Raw genomic sequence first — 23370 nt, 5'->3', positions numbered from 1 at the left:
GTGAGGCGGGAGAATCACCTGAGCCCAGGAGGTCGAGGCTGCAGTGAGCCCTAATCTGGTACCACTGTACTCCAGTCCAGGTGATAGTTTAGATCCGGTCTCAAAAACAAAAACAAACAAACAAAACAAAAAAAAAAAAAAAAAAAAAAACACGAGAAAAACCAAAAGGAATCCCCAAGTATTGAGAAAAATTTTGAAAATAAAAATGAGTCACACACTGTTATATCCTGAAAAAACTTCCAAATACCAAGAGAAAGAAAAATTGTAAGACACACATACAAAAACCCTGGAAACAACCTAAGTACAAATCAATAGAAAATGAATGAATTAGCTATGGTAAATTTATACAATCAAATATACACAGGAGCCAAAATAAATGTGAGACACAAGAGTATGGATGAATCTTAGAAATAAAATATAAAGTAAAAAAAGACCCAAAAGATTACGTAGGGCATGTACTCTTTCTATAACGGTGAAAACAATGAAAACAAAAATACATACTTTTTAGGTATACATACAAATGCAACAAAAATTATACAAAGGACAGGAAGGAAATGATGAACACCGGATTCAGGATAATCCTATCTTGGAAGAGATCCAGAAGAGAGAAATGGGGGTGGGGGACATATGGTTAGAGATAAATTATTGTCAAGATTCTTGCTTTTGTTTTAAGTGATGGATTAATGGATACTTCCCACATTATTAATGCTAACTAAATATATAAAGGCCCCACTTGGAAAATGTGTCATACACTGAGGATAATGATGAACCCAAATACATGTACTTGAGGTCCACTGGGGAAAACATAAAATGGAAAAATGAGTTCAAAGTCTTAACCACAATAAACATTAATGAAACAAATTCATCTATTTAAGATAGAAACTAATACACTGGTTTTAAAAGAATCTATTGAGAAGAGATATAAAAGGATAGCCAAATTTACACCAGTTAAATACTAACAAAAATGAACAAAGTGGGCTGGGAACTGTGGCTCACACCTCTAATCCCAGCATTTGGGAGGTTGAGGCGGGTGGATCACCTGAGGTCAGGAGTTCAAGACCAGCGTGGGCAACATGGTAAAACCCTGTCTCTGTTAAAAATACAAAAAAAAAATTAACCGGGTGTGGTGGCACATGCCTGTAATCCCAGCTACTTGGGAGGCTGAGGTGGAAGAATCACTTGAACCAGGAGGCGGAGGTTGTGGTGAGCTGAGATGGTGCCGCTGTACTCCAGCCTGGGCAATAGAGCAAGACTCCATCTCAAAAACAAACAACTCTCTCTCACATGCATGCTCTCTCTCTCTCTCTCTCTCTATGTATTTGTATACATATACAGATACATGAAATTTCTTTGAGCTGGAGCAACTCAAAGGTGGCTCACGCCTATAATCCCAGTACTTTGAGTCTAAGAGTTCAAGACCAAGCTGGGCAACATGACAAAACCCCTTTTCTACAAAAAATACAAAAACTGACCAGGCACAGTGGCTCATGCCTGTTATCCCAGCACTTTGGGAGTCCGAGACAGGCAGATCACGAGGTCCAGAGATTGAGGCCATCCTGGCCAACATGGTGAAACTCCATCTTTACTAAAAATACAAAAATTAGCTGGGCATGGTGGCATGCGCCTATAGTCCCAGCTACTCAGGAGGCTGAGGCAGGAGAATGTCTTGAACCCAGGAGGCAGAGGTTGCAGTGAGCCGACATCACATCACTGCACTCCAGCCTTGCGACAGAGCAAGACTCCATCTCAAAAAATAAAATAATAGTAAATTAGCTGGGCGTGGTGGCCCATGCCTGTAATCCTAGCTATTCTGGAGGCTGAAGCAGGAGGTTTGCCAGAGGCTTGGGAGGTCAAGGGCCTAGGCAACAGAGGCTCTGTCTCAAAAAAAAGCAAAAACAAAAACAAACAACAACAACAACAAAACCGATTGCATTTTTTAAAAAATTAAGAAAAACCCCACCAAGTATATACATGAAAAACAGAAATTTGAGAAATAGCAGATAAAACTGTCATTAGAATGGGAGAACCTTAGAAATCATCAGATCCAGAAGACAAAAAATGAACATTCTGTTGGAAGTTTTTCTCAAGTTCAAGACAACTGTTCCTCCTAACAAACTTCCTGCTTTGGGGGAGGCGTCTTTCTACTTTAACAATTTCCCACTGCCCGTGGCCGAAGATTACCACTCAGCAATGGAACAAGTCTTGCAGGGCTACATAAACTGCTGGATTCAATATTCAAATCCAAACTTTGGGATGTTATAGTTCTAAGGGAAGAAAAGTGTTTTGTCCTTTACCCTCCTAGATTCTCTGGCTGGGTCCCTGCAGACTAGACTGACAGAAGACAGATTAACAAGAGAAAAACAAACAAGTTTATTAACTTGTGCACATGATGTGAAAGAAACCTCGATGATGCGCAACTCAAATAGGTGGTTACAACGTGGGCTTATACAGCATCTTAGCAAAAAACAGTAGATTTCCAGAGAAGTCACATGACAAAGGAGACAGGTTTTAGGCTTCCCTGGGCAGCAAACTGTGGGAAGGTAAAATATATGGGGGAAACTAATGGAATAAGGTTTGTTTGTGCAAGTCCATCTCAGCGCCAATTTCCCCTCTTTTTCATGGCCATAAAACTTCCCTGGGAGAGGGAATTTATGGCAGTCTTCTTTTCTCAGAAGTTTCTGCTTTTAGTCAGATAAGGAAAGCTCCAGGAAGGCTTCTTTCTGCATCTGTTGTTTCTCATTTACCTCCAGCTCAAAATAATCCTTATGCCAAAGTGGCATATTCTGTGGTGGCATATTTTGATTTCCTACACAGTGCAAGTGTCTCCTACTTATGCACAGCACTTCCTGCTCTCTATCTAAACCTGTTCTCTAACCTGAGGCTCCTGAGCACTAGGAATGTTAGTACAATAAAAACCACCCTTTATCTTCCCCTTTCCAGTAACTTGTGAATAATGCATGAAGCTTGTGGGCAGAGACACATAGACAGCTGATTTATGCTCTTAGATATATAAACCTGAAAGGTGAATGCCAGCTGTCAGGAAAAACTTACTCAGAACTTCCAACCCAAAATAAATGAGGATTTGAATAGTACAATAAGAATGAGCTAAATCTATTTTTTCTGTTGTTGTTCATTCAGTAAGTATTCACTGAGCACCTACTATATGCCATGCATTGTTCTAGGTGCTGGGGATACAGCGGTGAGAAAAGCAACCATCAGCCGGGCCCAGTGGCTCATGCCTGTAATCCCAGCACTTTGGGAGGCTGAGGCGGGCAGATCACGAGGTCAGGAGATCGAGACCATCCTGGCTAATACGATGAAACCCTGTCTCTACTAAAAATACAAAAAATTAGCTGGGCATGGTGGCGGGTGCCTGTAGTCCCAGCTACTCGGGAGGCTGAGGCAGGAGAATGGCGTGAACCTGGGACGCGGAGCTTGCAGTGAGCAAGATCACGCCACTGCACTCCAGCCTGGATGACAGAGCAAGACTCCGTCTCAAAAAAAAAAAAAAGATTCTAGCTAATTCATTAATATTTTTAAGTATAAATACTAGAAATGATGAGATAAAGCTGTCATTATTTGTATCACTCCAAAAGAAACAACTTTAAAATTCTGTAGGTTGGGCGTGGTGACTCACCCTTATAATCCTAGCACTTTGGGAGGCCGAGGGAGGTGGATCACTAGAGCCCAGGAGTTCAAGACCAGCCTGGGCAACATGGCGAAACCCCATCTCTGCAAAAACTACAAAAATTATCCAGGCGTGGTGGCACACACCTGTGGTGTCAGGGCTGAGGTGGGAGGATCACTTGAGTCTGGGAGGAAGAGGCTGCAGTAAGCCATGATCATGCCACTGCACTCCAGCCTGGGTGACAAAGTGAGATTTTGTCTCAAACTAAAGAAAACAAACAAAACCCTGTAATAAGTAAAACTAGTAATTCAGCTAGACACAGGATCGTATGTAGGTTAAGTATCCCTTATTTGAAATGCCTGGGTTCCATAAGTGTTTTGGATTTTGGTGGGTTTTTTTTGGATTCTGGAATATCGGCATCAGGGATGGGACCCAGAGCCAAACACGAAAGTCATTTATGTTTCCTATACATTTTATACACATGGCTTAAAGATCATTTTACAGAATATTTTTATTAATTTTGTGCATGAAACAAAGTTTGTATATTGAACCATAGATAGCAAAGGTGTCACTCTCTCAGTCACCCATGTGGACAATCTGTGGCTGTTTGGCATCACTGCCATTCCTGACTCTGAATTTTTATGTTACCAATAAGCAGTCTTTTCTTATTCACACAAAAGTACTTAACATTAAAAAATATATATGACACACTATTAATACAATGAAAAAAAAAATAACATGTTCCCGGTAACTAGGCAGCATGGTAGCATCACCAGAATCTGTATCAGCTGTGAAACAACAGCAACTAACGACAGCTTTCAGTCTCCACCTACGATGCTGTGTTTTGATTAAAAGGTTATTGTACACCACATTTTATTTTTTAGGTGAGAAGAAACATCAGAAGCAGTTAAGGGACCAGGAAGTGGGTCCTCTAGGGATAAGGAGGCACTCTGTTGAATGGCTTTTTAAAAATGTTTCCTCTGGAATCATCTGCCTCATTAACAACAGTACTTTGTCTTAGAAATCTCTCTTTGATTTTACAAACTCACGTGACTTTTTGTTCGGTTATGAATGTATACTGCTCTAGTCGTCCAATAAGCCCGTCATATATTTTCACCATGTTGTCTATAGTCATTTTTTTTTTTTTTTTTTTTTGAGATGGAGTTTTGCTCTTGTTGCCCAGGCTGGAATGGAATGGCGCGATTTCACCTTACTGCAACCTCCACCTCCCGGCTTCAAGCGATTCTCCTGCCTCAGCCTACCCAGTAGCTGGGATTATAGGCACCCACCACCACGCCTGGCTAATTTTTTGTATTTTAGAAGAGACAGGATTTCACCATGTTGGCCGGGCTGGTCTCGAACTCCTGACCTCAGGTGATCCACCCACTTTGGCCTACCAAAGTGCTGGGATTACAGGCGTGAGCCACCCTGCCCAGCCAACATCGTCTTTCTTGTCACTTCTATCACAATCACCTTGATTTAGAACCACTTCAGCTATTTCACCATCGGTCAATGAATGAACAACGGGAGGTTCATTAGCAGTGTTAAAAATCTCCTTGATATCCACTTCTTGTAGGTTTGTGACAGACTCTGAACATATATTTTTGACATATGTAAGAAGGTCAAACATCATTTTTGTTCTCACTTGACATAAAAAAGAATCCTTCAAAGTCACTACTTTGTTCATCGTCATCACTGAACACAGTCACAGGCCAGAGGTTTTGCCAGGCATGCACAGCTGTGTCTTTAGTCACTGTTCCAAGTGCTGGCAATATGGCATCCTTCCTGCTAAACTCCTTTTGAAAACGTTCCTTATCCATGCCTCTGTTCACTGCTGCTACCATGCTGTTCAAGAAAGTGTTTTCATAATTACTCTTCATTGATCTAAGGATATCCTGGTCACGTGGCTGAACTGATGAAATCACACTTGGGGGAAAGTACACGGCATAAACACTATTTGTGTGTGTGAGTGTGTATTTTTAGTAGAGATGGGTTTCACCATGTTGGCCAGGCTGGCCTCGGACTCCTGACCTCAGGTGACACCCACTTTGGTCTCCCAAAGTGCTGGGATTACAAAAAAATACAAAAAATATTTTTTTCATATGAGCCACCATGCCCGGCTGATAAACACTATTTTTGATAAGAACTTCAGCTGGAGGATGAGCAGAACAGCTGTCAAGGAATAACAAAATCTTGCAATCATCATCTAGTCCAGCTTCCCTGCAATAAGCGCTAGCCATTGGTACAAAATGTTTGTGAAACCAGTCACAAAATATGTCTTTGGTGAGTCATGCCTCTTGTTGTTACTGTTTTTTAAGAGAAAGGGTCTCAGTATGTTGCCTACGCTGGGTTTGAGTTGGGCTCAAGCGATTTTCCCACCTCAGCCTCTCAAGTAGCTGAGACTACGTGCATGTGCAGCTATGCCTAGCTTTCCACGCCTTTTTGTTAGCATCATAATGGACTGGTAAGAAATTCACTCCTTTGGCTGGGCGAGGTGGCTCATGCCTGCAATCCCAGCACTTTGGGAGGCCAAGCGGGGTGGATCACTTGAGGTCAGGAATTCGAGACCAGCCTGGCCAACATGGTGAAACCCCATCTCTACCAAAAATACACACACAAAAAAATTAACTAGGCCTGATGGCGTGGGCCTATAGTCCCAGCTACTAGGGAGGCTGAGGTGAGAGAATCGCTTGAACCCGAGAAGTGGAGGTTGCAGTGAGCTGAGACTGTGCCACTGTACTCCAGTTTAGGTGACAGAGCAAGACCCTATCTCAAAAAAAAAAAAAAAAAAAAAATTCACTCCTTTAAAACAATGAGGATACAAGCTTTTGCTTCTCACAGCAAGTTTACACTTATGCATGCCTGCTGCATTAGCACATTCCAACACAGCTATTCTGTCCTTGACATCCTTAATTTCTGTAAAGGCTGCCTCATTTGCTGTAGTCATTGTCTTTCTGGTGTAATATGCCAAAACAATGATGTTTCGTGAGCATTATACATTTGTTGTGGTGTCAGATTTTCTTTTTATATTCTTTCTTTCTTTTTTCTATTTATTTTTTGCAGTCTTGCTCTGTCGCCTAGGCTGGAGTGCAGCAGCACCGTCTCAGCTCACTGCTGCAGTCTCAACCTCCCAGGCTCAAGCGATCCTCCCACCTCAGCTCCCCAAGTATCTGGGACTACAGGTGTGCGCCACCATGTCCGGTTAATTTTTTTGTATTTTTTTAGAGGCAGGGTTTCACCATGTTTGCCAGGCTGGTCTCAAACTCCTGAGCTCAGGCAATCTGTATCCCTCCACCCCCAGTTTCCCAAAGTGCTGGAATTATAGGCATGAGTCACTGTGCCAAGCACAGATTTTCATCAGTGATTTCCTTGATGAACTCATCAATAAATTTCTCCACTGCTTTGTGATCAGCAAATGCTTTATCATCACAAATCCTTAAATACATGATGTCGTGTCTTTCCTTAAATTTCTAGAACCAGCCTGTTGAATATGCATAGTTCCCTTCAATTTTCAGTTGATCGTGATAGATTTGTGTTTTTTGTTTTTTTGGTTTTTTTTGAGATGGAGTCTTGCTGTGTCACCCAGGCTGGAGTGCAGTGGCAGATCTCAGTTCACTGTAACCTTTGCCTCCTGGGTTCAAGACATTCTCCTGCCTCACCCTCCTGAGTAGCTAGGACTACAGGAGTGCACCTGTAGTACCAGCAACCTTTTTATATTTTTAGTAGAGATGGGGTTTTTTTGTTTTGTTTTGTTTTGTTTCGTTTTTAGTAGAGACAGGGTTTCACCATGTTGGCCATGCTGGTCTCAAACTCCTGACCTCAAGTGATCCGCCCACCTCTGCCTCCCAAAGTGCTGGGATTACAGGTATGAGCCACCGCGCCCGGCCAATCATGATAGATTTTTGCTTGTTTATGGTCGGCATGTCATGAAATGGCCTGTGTTCACTGTGACAGTGACAGATCCATTCTTTTAATACATGATTCAGATCTTCATTTTTAGCTTTATGCAGTGTTTTTAAAATTTTTCATTAACCTGTGTTCATCACTTTTAGCATAAAACTTCAACAGTTTATCCTTCTGTTTCTTCAGGTCCTATATGGTGGTCATTCCAAGACCACACTCTTCTGGAAGATATTTCACACACACTGTTGCACAGTTCCTCCAACAGCTTGACTTTTTGTGCTATAGATAAATATAAATACATCCTCTTTTTCTTTTATTTTCTTCTTTTTTTTTTTTTCTGAGACAGAGTTTCACTCTTGTTGTCCAGGCTGGAGTACAATGGTGCAATCTCGGCTTACTGGAACCTCCACCTCCCTGGTTCAAGCGATTCTTCTGCCTCAGCCTCCCAAGTAGCTGGGACTACAGGCGCCCACCACTACGCCCGGCTAATGTTTTATTTTTAGTAGAGACAGGGTTTCGCTATGTTGACCAAGATGGTCTCAAACTCCTGACCTCAGGCGATCCATCCGTCTCAGCCTCCCAAAGTTCTGGGATTACAGACATGAGCCACTGCGCCTGGCCTATCCTCTTTTTCTTATTACTGTTACCCACAGGGAGATCTGCAAGTCTTTTTGATATTTCTTTTTTTTTTTTTTTTTTTTTTTTGAGACAGAGTCTCGCTCTGTCGCCCAGGCTGGAGTGCAGTGGTGCGATCTCGGCTCACTGCAAGCTCCGCCTCCCGGGTTCACGCCATTCTCCTGCCTCAGCCTCCTGAGTAGCTGGGACTACAAGCACCCGCCACTGCGCCTGGCTAATTTTTTGTATTTTTAGTAGAGACAGGGTTTCACCGTGGTCTCGATCTCCTGACCTTGTGATCCGCCTGCCTCGGCCTCCCAAAGTGCTGGGATTACAGGCGTGAGCCACCGCGCCTGGCCTTTGATATTTCTTTTTCTTTTCTTTTTTTTTTTTTTTGAGATGGAGTCTCACTCTGTCACCCAGGGTAAAGTATAGTGGCACGATTTTGGCTCACTGCAACCTCCGCCCCCTGGGTTCAAGCAATTCTGCCTAGTAGCTGGGATTACAGGCATCTGCCACCATGCCCAGCTAATTTTTGTAGTTTTAATAGGAACGGGGTTTCACCATCTTGACCAGGCTGGTCTTGAACTCCTGACCTTGTGATCTGCCCGCCTCAGCCTCCCAAAGTGCTGGGATTGCAGGTGTGAGCCACCGCACCCAGCCGGTTTGTTCCTCTTTTACTTTGTCTAGTGTATTCTTATCCTTCAAGGCCCATGCCAATTGTTGCTCCATTAATTCATTTTAACATATTTATGAGCGCGTAACTGTCCCTTCTCCTAGCTGCTGGAAATACAGCAAGGAATTAGATCAGTTCCCTGCTCTCTGGTATGGGGGAACCACACTGCCACCACACCCAGCTGATTTTTGTATTTTTAGTAGAGATGGGTTTCACTGTATTTGTCAGACTGGTCTTGAACTCCTGACCTCAGGTGATCCACCTGCCTTGGCCTCCCAAAGTGCTGGGATTACAGGTATGAGCCACCGCGCCCGGCCCACTATTCATTTTTAATATAAGTCGAGCATCCCTAATCTGAAAATAGGAAATCTAAAATGCTCCAAAATTTGAAACTTTTTAAGGACCAACATGACACTACAAGTGGAAAATTCCACACCTGCCCTCATGTGTGTCACAATCAAAAATGCAGGCACACAACATATTGTTTATTCAGTGTCCCCATGGAAAAAAATGTCCTCCTAGCCCCCTTCAGCTGTGATATATCTTTTCCCTACATGTCCAGATTCCCCCACCCAAGCATGGCCACAAAGGACATAAATGTAAGTGCACAGGCCAGATGCATTAACGGCAGTTTCCCTGAGATGCCTGACATAGGGCCAGGACCTATGCACATTGCTCATTGTGGTTTTTTGCTTCTTCTCTGCTCTGTGGTATAAACATTTTGCTGAAATATCAAAAAGAGGCTGGACACAGTGGCTCATGCCTGTAATCCCAGCACTTTGGGAGGCCAAGGCCAGAGAATTGCCTGAGCCCAGGAGTTCAAGACCAGCCTGGGCAACATGGCAAGACCCCCGTCTCTATTAAAAGAAAAAACGAATAGTTTTCTGTATACCACCAGCAGCCACCAATAAAATGTAATAGAAAGAAAATATACCACTGGGTGAGGTGGCTCATGTGTGTAATTCCAGCACTTTGGGAGGCCGAGGCAGGACGATCACTTGAGGTCAGGAGTTCGAGACCAGCCTGGCCAACATGGCGAAACCCTGTCTCTACTGAAAATGCCAAAATTAGGCTGGGCACAGTGGCTCATACCTATAATCCCAACCCTTTGGGAGGCTGAGGCAGGCAGATCACTTGACATCAGGAGTTCGAGACCAGCCTGACCAATATGGTGAAACCCCATCTCTACTAAAAATACAAAAATTAGCCTGCCTGTGGTGGCACATGCCTATAATCCCAGCTACTCAGGAGGCTGAGGCAGGAAAATCACTTGAACCTGGGAGGCAGAGGTTGCAGTGAGCCGAGATCGTGCCACCGCACCCCAGCCTGGGCCACAGAGGAAGACTCTGTCTCAAATAAATAAATAAATAAATACATACATACTTACATAAATCGAAAATTAGCCAGGCATGGTGGCATACGCCTGTCATCCCAATTAGTTGGGTGGCTGATGCAGGAAAATTGCTTGAACCCAGGAAGCGAAGGTTGCCATGAGCCAAGATCATACCACTGCACTCTAGCCTGGGAGACAGAGTGAGACTGCATCTCAAAAAAGAAAAAGATACCAAAACTAGTAACATGAGTTTGTCAATATCATTGGATACAAGATTAAGATACAAAAATTACTACTAATTGGAAATAATGAATTGAAAAATATAGTGGAAGAAACCTAACACCCAATCGTATCAAACATTATAACAGCCTTCCCCTTTCAGAAAAATTCAGTGCTGACACCTGGACAGGCAGAGCAGGGAGCCCGTGGAGGGGCAGCTTGGCTTGGGGAATCAGAGCCCACGTGGGCAGAGAGTCCACAAAAGTGAGACGGTGTATAAGGAAAGTGAGAGCATGAGCAGGGTGAGGAGATGTACCCACTGGGGACAGCTTGATGGGGGGGGCATTGGAGTCTAAATAGGGTGAAGGGACTGCCAAGTACAATCTGGCATGAGGTGAGGGGAGAGGAGAGTTTCATGTGGGGAAGGTGATCCTTCTGCTGGGAGACAGAGGAAGGCATCCACATGGGGGCAGGGAGGGAGGCGGCAGTAGTCAGAGGCTGGTTACGTATAAGGCAATTGATCAAATCATGTAATATGTCAAAGACAACAGAGCCTAGTTTCTCACTGTCAGAGAAGGCAGTTACAAATACGGAAAGGGGAAAGCTACAGTGTATGTTGTGGGGTTGGATTGGAACTGGAGGTGTTATGTGAATCATGGTTTTCAATACAGACATAAAAATGAACATAGACATGCATATATAGAGAGAGATACACTTTATTCCTTAGCTTTGCCCACTGAGAGGCCCTGGGAGAAGCAGGCCCTTAAAGCTATGTACATGCGTTATTTTCAGATATGGAAGGCAGGCAAAGAACCACTATCAGAGAGCTATAAGCCTAACTCTCCCAAGGTTCCTGAGAGCTCGGGGATGTTTGAGTTCTAGGAATCCAGAATAAACAGACCTCTTTAAATACCCTGGCATTCTCTGAAAAGTCATGTAATAAAAAAACATTACCAAAGGGATTGAGAAGAAATAGGCAATCTGAATATTGGTGTATCTGTTAAAGAAATCGAATTTGTAATTTAAAAACAAAACACAGGCCGGGTGCAGTGGCTCACACCTGTCATCCCAGCACTTTGGGAGGCTGAGGTGGGAGGATCGCTTGAGCTCAAGAGTTCGAGACCAGCCTGGGCAACATGGTGAAACCCATCTCTACAAAAATTAGCCGGGTGTGGTGGCGTGCCCCTGTAGTCTCAGCTACCTGGAGGGCTGAGAAGAAAGGATGCCTTGAGCCCAGGAGGCAGATTTTTTTTTTTTTTTCTTTTTGAGATGGAGTCTCGCTCTGTCGCCTAGGCTGGAGTGCAGTGGCTGGATCTCAGCTCACTGCAAGCTCCGCCTCCCGGATTCACGCCATTCTCCTGCCTCAGCTCCCGAGTAGCTGGGACTACAGGCGCCCGCCACCTCGCCTGGCTAGTTTTTTGTATTTTTTAGTAGAGACGGGGTTTCACTGGGTTAGCCAGGATGGTCTTGATCTCCTGACCTTGTGATCCGCCCGTCTCGGCCTCCCAAAGTGCTGGGATTACAGGCTTGAGCCACCACGCCTGGCCAGGAGGCAGATGTTATAGTGAGCAGAGATTGTACCACTGCACTCCAGCCTAAGCAAGAGAGCCAGACCTGGTCTCAAAAAAAAAAAAAAAAGAAAAGAAAAAGAAAAAAGAAAAACCCAAAACCAAAAACAACTCATCAAACACACACACACACACTCACACACACAAGCAAGCATGCACACACACACACAGGGACTCACTATTCTTAGAGGGAAATTCATAGATGTGCAAATATTAGCATTAGAAAAGAAGAAATTTTTAAAATTAACTTTCCATCTTAAGTAACTAGAAAAAGAAGGCCAAATTCAACGCAAAGTAGAGGGGAGGAAATACGATAAGAGAGGAAATCAATAAAATAAGAAACAAACAAACATTAGAGAAAAATCAATGATGCCAAAAGCTGGTTCTCTGAAAAGATCAATAAAATTGATAAACCTCTAGATAGACTGATCAAGAAAAAAGAAAGAAAGACACAAATTACCAATACATGTTGATTTCAGTTTGTTTTACTCTTATGTTAAACATTCACATAATTCTAGAGTTAAATGTACAAAACAAGGTATATTCCAGGAAGTATAGCTTCTACCCCATCCATTCCATCCTGTCTCCTTCCTCTCCTATACGTAATCATTTTATTATTTGTGGTTTCCAAATTCTTCCATTTTTTAGCATTAGAAAAAACACGTATAGTGAATACATTTGCAGTGTTGTTTTAAGGAACATTGTGTCTCTCAGGGTTCTCACAGACTGGTTTAAGACTCTTGTGAATATAGTGATTATATTCAAATATAATCAATTTATTCAAACAAAACCTTTTAGTATGCTCAAAACCACATGAAAGAGTGTGCTCAGTAGATCAATTAAACTGGTTATATTTAATAAATATCTACAGAGAATATCTAAGGGGTTCAACTGACCCTGCCGAAGGAGGATTCCATCTTTTTGTTGACTGAGCAAAAAAGCATCTGACCATCCAAATTAGGCTCCTGTGAAAGATGTGTTCTGTTTATTTATCAAAATCCTACTTTGTATTCTGAAAGTCCTGCTGATGCAGATTCTCTTTATAATGTGACCAGTGAAGTTTGTGGACCTGATACCATCAAAGGACAAATGCATCCCAACTGGGGGATGGAAATCTTTCAAAAGTCTTTTGTTGACAGGGTCTAATTGTGTTATCCTTTTGCTTTCATAAAGTCCTTTTATAAAGACTTAACTAAAACTCTTGATTATAACTGTAGTTACTTGTTTGTTTTATCCTGAAATAAAACATAATAGCATCCCTGATAACAGAACTGGTGAGTTCATAATGAAATGTAATATTATAACTGTCCTGGGTAGCCTTCTAATGCATATCTCTACTTGGTGCTAGGTATTTGTAATAATTCCTGATTCTGCTGAGGAAACACTTGTGTAGCTTGATCCAAGTGCTTGAGTTTATTTTCAGTTTGAAGGTGATAGTGTTCCAATAACCTACAATTTATACTTGGAAGAAGTTTTTGGCTACTAGTCCTTACTTGGCAGACAAGTCTAGTTGCTAACCTGAAAAGAAATCTCCTTTACCTATCTCCTTTATGACACGGTGGAAAACATGGGCCATACTGTACAAGAGTCGTGGATGAGTTTGGATCAGCCTGTCTCTGGTTCAATGTTGGTTAAATGTGCAAGATTCAAACGTAAGAATTCTTGTTGGGCTGTGTATTAGTCTGTTTTCACGCTGCTGATACAGGCATACCTGGGATTAGGCAATTTATAAAAGAAAGAGGTTTAGTGGATTTACAGTTCCATGTGGCTGGGGAAGTCTCACAATTATGGCAGAAGGCAAGGAAGAGCAAGTCACGTCTTACGTGGATGGCAGCAGGCAAAGAGAGAGTTTGTGCAGGGAAACTCCCATTTTTAAAACCATCAGATCTCATGAGACCTATTCACTATCACGAGAATAGCACGGGAAAGACCTGCCCCCATGATTCAATTACCTCCCACCAGGTTCCTCCCACAATACGTGGGAATTGTGGGAGTTACAATTCAAGATGTGAACTGGGTGGAGACACAGCCAAACCATATCAGGCTGGGTGCAGTGGCTCATGCCTGTAATCCCAGCTACTCGGGAGGCAGAGGCAATAGAATCACTTGAACCTGGGAGGTGGAGGTTGTAGTGAGCTGAGATTGCACCACTGCATGCCAGCCCTGGGTGACAGAGTGAGACTCCTTCTCAATTAAAAACTGAATAAACTTCACATTCATCTTTCCCCCACTTCTGAACTATCAGAGCTTTTCTGTTCATTGTTTGTTGTTTCTTTTTAGTCCTGCTCCACTTATTCCTGTACACCTCTTCTATGTGTACACAATCACACATACGTAACATGGGATGTGAAACTTTGTAAATGAATGTGGTTTATGACATAAATTTAAAAATAAAAGGTTCCAAAAATTAGAAATAAAAATGTAAAGTTAGTTCTTTCTATAGATATAAAACAAACAGACATGTACACACATATGTATAAGAGAGATTGTTATAGCAAAGTATATTAAATTATTATCTTATTTAGCGCTTTAACAACCTTAATTTTAAAACACAATTACACTTTCACATGGCAAAATTATAAGATCCAAACCTAGGCCGGGCGCGGTGGCTCAAGCCTGTAATCCCAGCACTTTGGGAGGCCGAGACGGGCGGATCACAAGGTCAGGAGATCAAGACCATCCTGGCTAACACGGTGAAACCCCGTCTCCACTAAAAAATACAAAAAACTAGCCAGGCGAGGTGGCGGGCGCCTGTAGTCCCAGCTACTCGGGAGGCTGAGGCAGGAGAATGGCGTAAACCCGGGAGGCGGAGCTTGCAGTGAGCTGAGATCCGGCCACTGCACTCCAGCCTGGGCGACAGAGGGAGACTCCGTCTCAAAAAAAAAAAAAAAAAAGATCCAAACCTATAATACATTACTTATTTTACTAGTAACTAATAACATTTTGAGTTCGAGAAAGAATCAGTGTATTTTACAATTAGACAAAAATAGAGTTCATGTAGGGATTGCGCAGTAGCCATAAATTCTTTTTCATTTTCTTTTAGGCTCAAATATCTTGGAACTGATTTACAGTGTCTAGGTCTAGATCCTTTTCATTGTTAGCATCATTTAACACAATACTAGTTATTTTAAAAGGAAAAAATAAAAGTCTTAATATACCATTAGGGAAACATAGGAGAAAATGCCTATTGGTAGATGGAGTTTTATATGAGTAAAACAGGTTGGAATATATAAAAATATACACTTTTGAGATATGGACAAAATTTTCCCTTTGCTTTTTAGGTTTTATACCTAGATATGGATGCATTTTTTTAAAAGTTTAAAGTACACATTTAATTTATCTATTAAATTATTTATTTTTTATCACAGATAATATTCTGTTGAACCTCAATTATTCACAAGTCTTTGGATAAACAGATAAATTTTTAAATTCAGTATTGTTTTTCTTCAAAATCCCCAAAGCATGTGATTGTAAAAAAATAAAATTAAATAAATATTAAAATATAATACATTAATATTATTATCAATAGTAATTCAAGAAATATTATTCTTTAAAATCTTACCCAGAAAGTTTAAGCAGAAAATTGTATAGGCCTATAATTTTTAATATAAATTTATAATACAATATGAGTTTTACAGAGAGTGCAGAGCCTAAAAAAGTCTTTTAAGGAAAAGATGACAAGGACTGGGATAAAAACCACAGGAGAAAATGGTTAAAGTGGAAGCGGAGGGAGAAATCCTTGGAAGTAAAAAAGGCAAAGAACTAAGAAGCCAGCATGTTGAATGTTTTATCTACATGGGAAGTGAAATCACCAAGATTAACACTGGAGAAGTGGGAGGGAGAAAGAGGGAGATAGAAACAGGAGGTGCTAAATATTTCAATGAGTAAGGGTACTTTGAGGATGGTAGATGGTAATAAGAAGAGGAAATGAGTAGTTAGCCTGATCCTTTTTGTTTTGTTTTTTTTTTTTTGAGACAGAATTTCACTCTGTTGCCCAGGTTGGAGTGCAGTGGCACAATCTCAGCTCACTGCAACCTAAGCCTCCTGGGTTCAAGGGATTCTCCTGCCTCAGCCTCCCGAGTAGCTGGGATTACAGGCGCCCACCACCACGCCCGACTAATTTTTGCATTTTTAGTAGAGACAGGGTTTCACCATGTTGGCCAGGCTGGTCTCGAACTCCTGACCTCAGGTGATCAGCCCACCTCGGCCTCCCAAAGTGCTGGGATTACAGGCATGAGCCACCGAGCCTGGCCTTGATCTTATGTGTTTCAGATGAGCAGGGTGTGTGTGTGTGTGTGTGTGTGTATGTGTGTGTGTGTGTTGGGTGGTGGGGGAGTGGAAGGAACCCTGTGTGGAGGGAAGTAGGGTGTCTAACCCAGTCCTCAGACCAGAGGCACAGGTGGGTACACAGTCAGGGATGTACCCTTCACAGGGGGCCCCAGAGAGAGGGCCAGAAATACAGTCCATGTTCCGCTCACCGCCGTTGTGCTTGGGAGTCAGCCAACCAGAAGAGACACCTTTTCCTAATTGACCTCAAGGTACTGTAGAGTGCAGTCAGTAGTCCTGGGTTCAAGGGCATGACAGAAAAGGCCGCAGCCATTTGAGAGGACTGCCACAGGAGCCGCGCCCACAGGGAGACTTGGGGTTCTTTTAGAGCAAGAAGGTGAAGGTGAAGGGAGTATCCAAAGCAAGGGCTGGAGATGCAGGGGAGTTTGCTAATGACAGACCCTGGGGTCCAGAGAATATGAAGAAAGGTTCCGGGGTCAAAATTACTAGGAGAAAACGTAGTTGCTCACTATTACAACCTTGGGGGTAGGGAGGATCTCTTAAACAAGATTTTTTTTAAATGCAGAAGGGCATTTTTAAAAAAATCAATAGATTTAAGCATTGAAAACACTCTAGTTCAATAGAGTGCCCCATAGACAGGGCAAGCAGACTAGTGACAGCCTGGGAGAAACTTGTGCAAAGCCAAGAAGAGAGTCACAGCTGGAACATTCAAGAACTCCTGCAAATCAGCAAGAGAAGAAAAGGAAACCCAATTTTTTTTTTTTTTTTTTTTGAGACAGAGTCTCACTCTGTTGCCCAGGCTAAAGTGCAGTGGTGCAGTCTCAGCTCACTGCAACGTCTGCCTCCCGGGTTTAGCAATTCTCCTGCCTCAACCTCCCTAGTAGCTGGGATTACAAGTGCCCGCCACCACGCCTGGCTAATTTTTTGTATTTTTAGTTGAGACAGGGTTTCATCATGTTGGCCAGGCTGGTTTCGAACTCCTGACCTCAGATGATCCACCTGTCTCAGCCTCCCAAAGTGCGAGGATTACAGGTGTGAGCCACTGCTCCTGGCCAGAAAACTCAGTTTTTAAATGGACAAAGGATTTCATAGACAACTCACTGAACGGGAAACATACCTGGCTAGTGAGGATTTGAAGGGAGGTTTCATCTCACCAGTAATGAGAACAATGCAAATCAAAACAACAGATACCACTTCACTAAAATCAGAAGTCATATGCTATCAAGTTCTGGCAAATATGGTGGAGAGCCTCAGGTCCTGCTGGTGTAAGTGCAAAGTGGTGCAGCCGTCTGGAGAGAAGGCTGATAGTACTTAGTGAAATGAAGAGCACATACTCCCCATGACATAACAATCCCCATGATTGCTATGGATACACCTTCCCTCCCCACTTCCCAAAAAAACTGTCTTTCCAAGGCTCATAAGGTTTACAGTAACAGTGTGTGTCCTAATGAGGAGCTGGAAAGAGGCTGGAGCCGTGGCTCATGCTTATAATCCTAGCACTTTGGGATGCCAAGGCAGGAGGATCACTTGAGGCCAGGAGTTTGAGGCCAGCCTGAGCAACATTGAGAGACCCCACCTCTGCAAAAATTAAAAAAAAAAAAATTAACTGAGTATGGTGGTGCACACCTGTAGTCCCAGCTTCTTGGGAGGCTCGGGTGAGAGGATCACTTGAGCCCAGGAGACTGCCGTGAGCCATGATCATGCCACTACACTCCAGCCTGGTGACAGAGGGAGACCTTGTCTATGAAATAAAATAAAACGAAATAAAATAGGCAAATCTATAGAGCCAGAAAGTAGACTCGTGTTTGCCTAGGCCTGGAAGTAATGGGTGGTTCGGGGGTGGGTGATGATTAACGAGTGTGGGGTTTGTTTTGGAGGTGATGAAAACATTCTAAAATTGATCATGGTAATGGTTACGTAACAGTGAATATACTGAAAGCCACTGAGTTGTATACTTACATGAGTGAATTGCATGGCATGTGAATGATATCTTAATAAGGCTGTTTTAAAATGAGTACGAAAGCAAACCACAGAATAGAAGATATTTGCAACACCTATAATCAAAACAGAACGCATATTCAGAAAACATAAAGAACTTCAAGCCTAGGCCACATGGCAAGACCCTGTCTTTACAAAAAATACCAAAATTAGCCAGGTGTGGTGGTGTACATGTAGTACTTGGGAGGCTGAGGTGGGAGGATTGCTTGAACCCAAGAGGTCAAGGCTGCTGTGAGCCATAATTGCACCACCGCACTCCAGACTGGCTGGCAGAGTGAGACCCTATCTCAAAAAACAATAATAAAAAATAAAAATGAAGAACTTTATTTATTTATTTATTTATTTGAGATGGAGTCTCACTCTGTCACCCAGGCTGGAGTGCAGTGGTGAAGTCTTGGCTCACTGCAACCTCTGCCTCCCAGGTTCAAGCAATCCTCCTGCCTCAGCCTCCAGAGTAGCTGGGATTACAGGCGACTGCCACCATGCCTGGCTAATTTTCATATTTTTAGTAGAGACAGGGTTTCACCATATTGGTCAGGCTGATCTCGAACTCCTGACCTCAGATGATCCACCCGCCTCGGCCTCCCAAAGTGCTGGGATTACAGGTGTGAGCCACTGTGCCCAGCCAAAAAATAAAGAAATTTAAATGTTAATAAGAAAACATAAAGACAACCTCATATCAAAAGAAAAAAAAAAGACTTGAATAGGCCGGGCGTGGTGGCTCAAGCCTGTAATCCCAGCACTTTGGGAGGCCGAGACAGGTGGATCACGAGGTCAGGAGATCGAGACCATCCTGGCTAACACGGTGAAACCCCATCTCTACTAAAAAATACAAAAAACTAGCTGGGCGAGGTGGCGGGCGCCTGTAGTCCCAGCTACTCGGGAGGCTGAGGCAGGAGAATGGCGTGAACTCGGGAGGCGGAGCGTACCGTGAGCCGAGATCCGGCCACTGCACTCCAGCCTGGGCGACAGAGCGAGACTCCGTCTCAAAAAAAAAAAAAAAAAAAAAGACTTGAATAAGTACAATCATTCCTTGATATCTGCCAGGGATTGGTTCCAGGACCCGTTGGGTGTCAAAATCCACAGACGCTCAAGTCCCTTATATAAAATGATATAGTATTTGCATATAACCTACACACATCCTCCCACATACATGAAATTATCTCTAGATTACTTATAATACCTAGTACAATGTAAATGCTATGTAAATAGTTGTTATACTGTATTGTTTTTATTTGTATTATTTTTTATTGTTGTATTGTCATTTTTATTTTTTATTTTTTCTGAATATTTCCAATCTGCAGTTGTTTGGATCTGTGGGTTCAGAGCATCAACTGTATTGCAAAATGAGAATCTCTAAATGGTCAATAAGCAAGTGAAAAGTACTCAATATTGACAGTGGTGATGGAAATGTGTACTAAGCCACATATGTACTAAAAGCCACAATAAGAAGCCAGAGGCTGCGTGGTGGTGCTGGGGAAGCAGAGAGTACGAGTGCGAGTGAGTGGCTGAGTGGGCCTGGACCCAGGGCTGGTGCAGAAGTTTGGCTGCTTGGGCACCACCAACAAGGACGTGCTCATCTCTGAGTTCCAGAGGCTGCGTGGCTTCCAGCTCAACTCTGCTGAGGGCACCTTCTTCCTGGACACGACCAACTGGAACCTACAAGCAGCAGTTGGTGCCTATTGTGACTCTGATAGCCCAAACATCAGTGTGCCCTCTATGTCCTTTGTTGAAGATGTCACCAAAGGAGAAGCAGAGTCAATACCTCCTGATACTTAGTTTGTAAAATCATGGTAGATCCAGAATTCTGGGACAGAGGCCTGGCTTCCAGGGGTTTGTCTTAAGTATGTCGGGGGAGACCAATTTGGACTTGTGAATGTGGTGATCGTGAGAGCACTAGAAGCCCCTCAAAATTGCAGATGTCAGCGTCCAGATGTGCAGCTCCAGCACAGCAGGAATGTATCAGGGACAGTGGTGGATGTGCACTGCTACAGGACTCTGCTATGGAGCTGTTACCAGGAAGATTCTCCATGTAAAGGTGGGTGGACTTTTAGGAGTAATGCAGCCGCCGTCATCTTTTGAAACTCAGCTCAATGCACCGCTGCATCCCAAGGTAGAAGGAAACTTCAATCAGCTTGCCTCTTCCCAAAAGAACCAAGAATCAGATGAAAACAACTTAAAAGACCCTGGGGGTTCCGGGTTCCACCCAATCAGTGAAAACACACTGGCTCCTGCTCCTGACCAAACAGAACAAGATCAGAATAGACTCACAGATCTCTGTAAATCTGTCCCCCAGCAGTCACGCAAAAAGGCTCCACAGGCCTTAGCCCTTCAGACAGCCTTAAACAGGGGCCAAGCCAGGCAAGGTGGTTCATGTTTCTAATCCCAGCAGTTTAAGAGGCCAAGGCGGGAGGATCTCTTGAGTCCAGGAGTTCGAAACCAGCCTGGGCAACATCAGGAGACCCCATCTGTACAAAAACAAAATTAAACAAGTGTCAGCAACAAGAAAAATTAACAAAAGACAGAAGACCTAGCTCTGGGGTGGGAGGGTAGGAAAGGGGTTCCTCTGGATTGCAGACCACATGGCCCGGACCCCTAGTTCTGAGCCCCCATCACAAAAGAGGAAGAAACAGAACAGACTTTTTTATTTTTTAGACAGATTCTTAGTCCGTGGCCAGGCTGGAGTGTAGTGACGCGATCTTAGCTTCCTGCAACCTCTGCCTCCCAGGTTCAAGCAATTCTCCTGCCTCAGCCTCCCAAGTGGCTGGGACTACAGGCACATGCCACCATGTTCGGTTAATTTTATTATTTTTAGTAGAGACAGGGTTTCACCATGTTGGCCAGGATGGTCTCGATCTCTTGACCTTGTAATCCGCCTGCCTCAGCCCCCCAAAGTGCTGGGATTACAGGTGTGAACTACATGCCCAGGCCAGAACAGACTACTTTTGAATAAACTCATTACACATGTGTGAATGCTGGGTTGCACGAACGGTATTGAGGCTACCAAGTAGAAATCCACACGGCCACCTTGGATTTTGTTTATTAGGCATCAGGCTATCAAGTCATTAGGTAATTTGGGAAGGGGAAAAAAAAAAGTTTAAAATTGGTGGGGGGAGCCATCTTTTTAAACAAAAAGTATTTTACCTATGCATAAAAAATAAGATAAAACCACAATAAGACATCATCAGAATGGCTAAAATTAAAATTCTTGACAATATCAAGAATTAACAACTGGAATTCTCTTACACAGCTGGTAGAAGGATACAATCATTTTAGAAAACTATTTTTGGTATCTATGAAAACTGAACATAGGCAAACCTTATAACCTGGCTATTCCACTCCCAGGTACACAACCAGTAGAAGCATTTACATATGTACACCAAGAGATATAGACAAAGCCAGGTGTGGTGGCTCACACCTGTAATCCTAGCACTTTGGGACGCCAAGGTGGGAGAATTGCTTGAGCCCAGGAGTTCAAGACCAGCCTGGGAAACATGGTGAGATCCCCGTCTCTACAAAATATATATATATAAATTAGCCAGGTGTGGTGGCACACACCTGTAGTCCCAGCTACTTGAGAGGCTGAGGTGGGAGGATCACTTGAGCCTGGGAGGTTGAGGCTGCAGTGAGCCACAATCATGCCACTGTACTCCGGCCTCGACAACAGAGTGAGACCCTGTCTCAAAAAACTAAATAAATAAATAAATAAAACAAAATGAGAAACAAGAGAGAGAGCACAGAGCACAGAGGATGGGCTTCCAGGGTGCTGACAATGTTGTCCTTCTCGACTTGAGTAGTGGTTATATGGGTGTTTGCTTTGTGATAAATCATTGAACTAAATGTGTTTATTTTGTGTACTTTTCTGTATGCATGTTATATCTTACAATTGAGAAGTTTTAAAAAGAAGACTATTTGCTGGCAAGGAAACATATTCCTGAAGTATCATGAAATGAAAAAAGTTTACAAAACCATTTATATGGTGTGATCTCAATTTTACTCTATGAATGTACTTATTTCTACACATTTATATAAATTAAATGATCTGGAGTGATAAACATCCAGGTAAAATGGAGTAATCCCTGGATGCAAGCACGAGTGTTTTTGTTTGTTTTTTTAGTGTCTATATATTTCTGATCTTTCTGTAATAAGCCTTTATTGCTTTTCTAATAAGAAATAAAGTCATTTTGCAGTATCGACCCAGGAATAAGCCAACAGATCGATAGAACAGAATAGAAAACTGAGAAAGAGATTCAATAGATATAAGAATTTGATGTGTGATAAAGGGGGGATTTTGAATCAATGGAGAAAAGATGGGTAGTTCGATACATTTTGTTGGTTCAATTGGCTAACCATTTGGAAGAGAAAGTTGAGCTCCATCTCATACCAGATGCTAAGAAAAGCCCCCACATTCCTTAAAAGCAAACAAAAAACTTGTATGTATTTTAAGTAAAAACATGAAAGTTTTAAAAGAAAATATAAGCAAATAGTTCCATAATCTTGGAGTGGAGAAGCCCTTTCTAAGCCTGGTAACAAAGTTGGCAGGCACAAAGTAACAGATTTGACAATATAAAAATATAAATATATGTGCATGCAAAAAGTTTACAATAATAACTGTTGTAAAATACCTAGGATAAATTTAACAAAAACTGTGGCCTGCCTATATGACAAAAACGATACAACTTTACTGAAGGACATAAATGAAGACTTAGAAATAGGGAAAGCTTTGTCGAGGGTAGGAGGGCTGACTCCCAGCAGCTTTGCTAATATTTTTTAAAGGGCAGGGAAGGAAACTTAAATGTTCATGAGTAGGTTAACCCTTCCGACTGAGCGACGTGCAGTAATTTAAAAGAACGCATTACTGGTGCACGCCCTTCCACCTGTCGGGAGGGCCTCTCTGCCCCTTCCTCCCACATGCTCTAAGCCTGGAGGAGAAGGAGTTGCTAAGCGTTAATTGGGTCCTGTTTGGCAGCGGGCGGGGTCACTGTGTTGGACACGCCCCGTGCCCGATGTTCCCTAGGCTGCCCTGCCCTGTTCGCCCTGTTGTTCCAGCAGCTCCCAGGCTGCCTTGGGGCAAGCCTGGCCTTGCCTCACCTCCCTTCACACTGGGAACTGCTGATCAGCTGCAAGTTCCCTTACCTTGAGG

At 42.9% G+C, this 23370-nt stretch overlaps 1 pseudogene; it reads left to right on the top strand.

Moving 5' to 3' along the window:
- The first annotated feature begins 13509 nt into the window (after nucleotides 1-13509).
- LOC112629155 lies at nucleotides 13510-20554 on the top strand (annotated as a pseudogene).
- The last annotated feature ends 2816 nt before the right edge of the window (nucleotides 20555-23370 follow it).

The sequence above is a fragment of the Theropithecus gelada genome, chromosome 7b (assembly GCF_003255815.1).
Source record: "Theropithecus gelada isolate Dixy chromosome 7b, Tgel_1.0, whole genome shotgun sequence".
Taxonomy (NCBI): Eukaryota; Metazoa; Chordata; class Mammalia; order Primates; family Cercopithecidae; genus Theropithecus; species Theropithecus gelada.
This window is presented reverse-complemented; position numbering and strand designations above follow the sequence as displayed.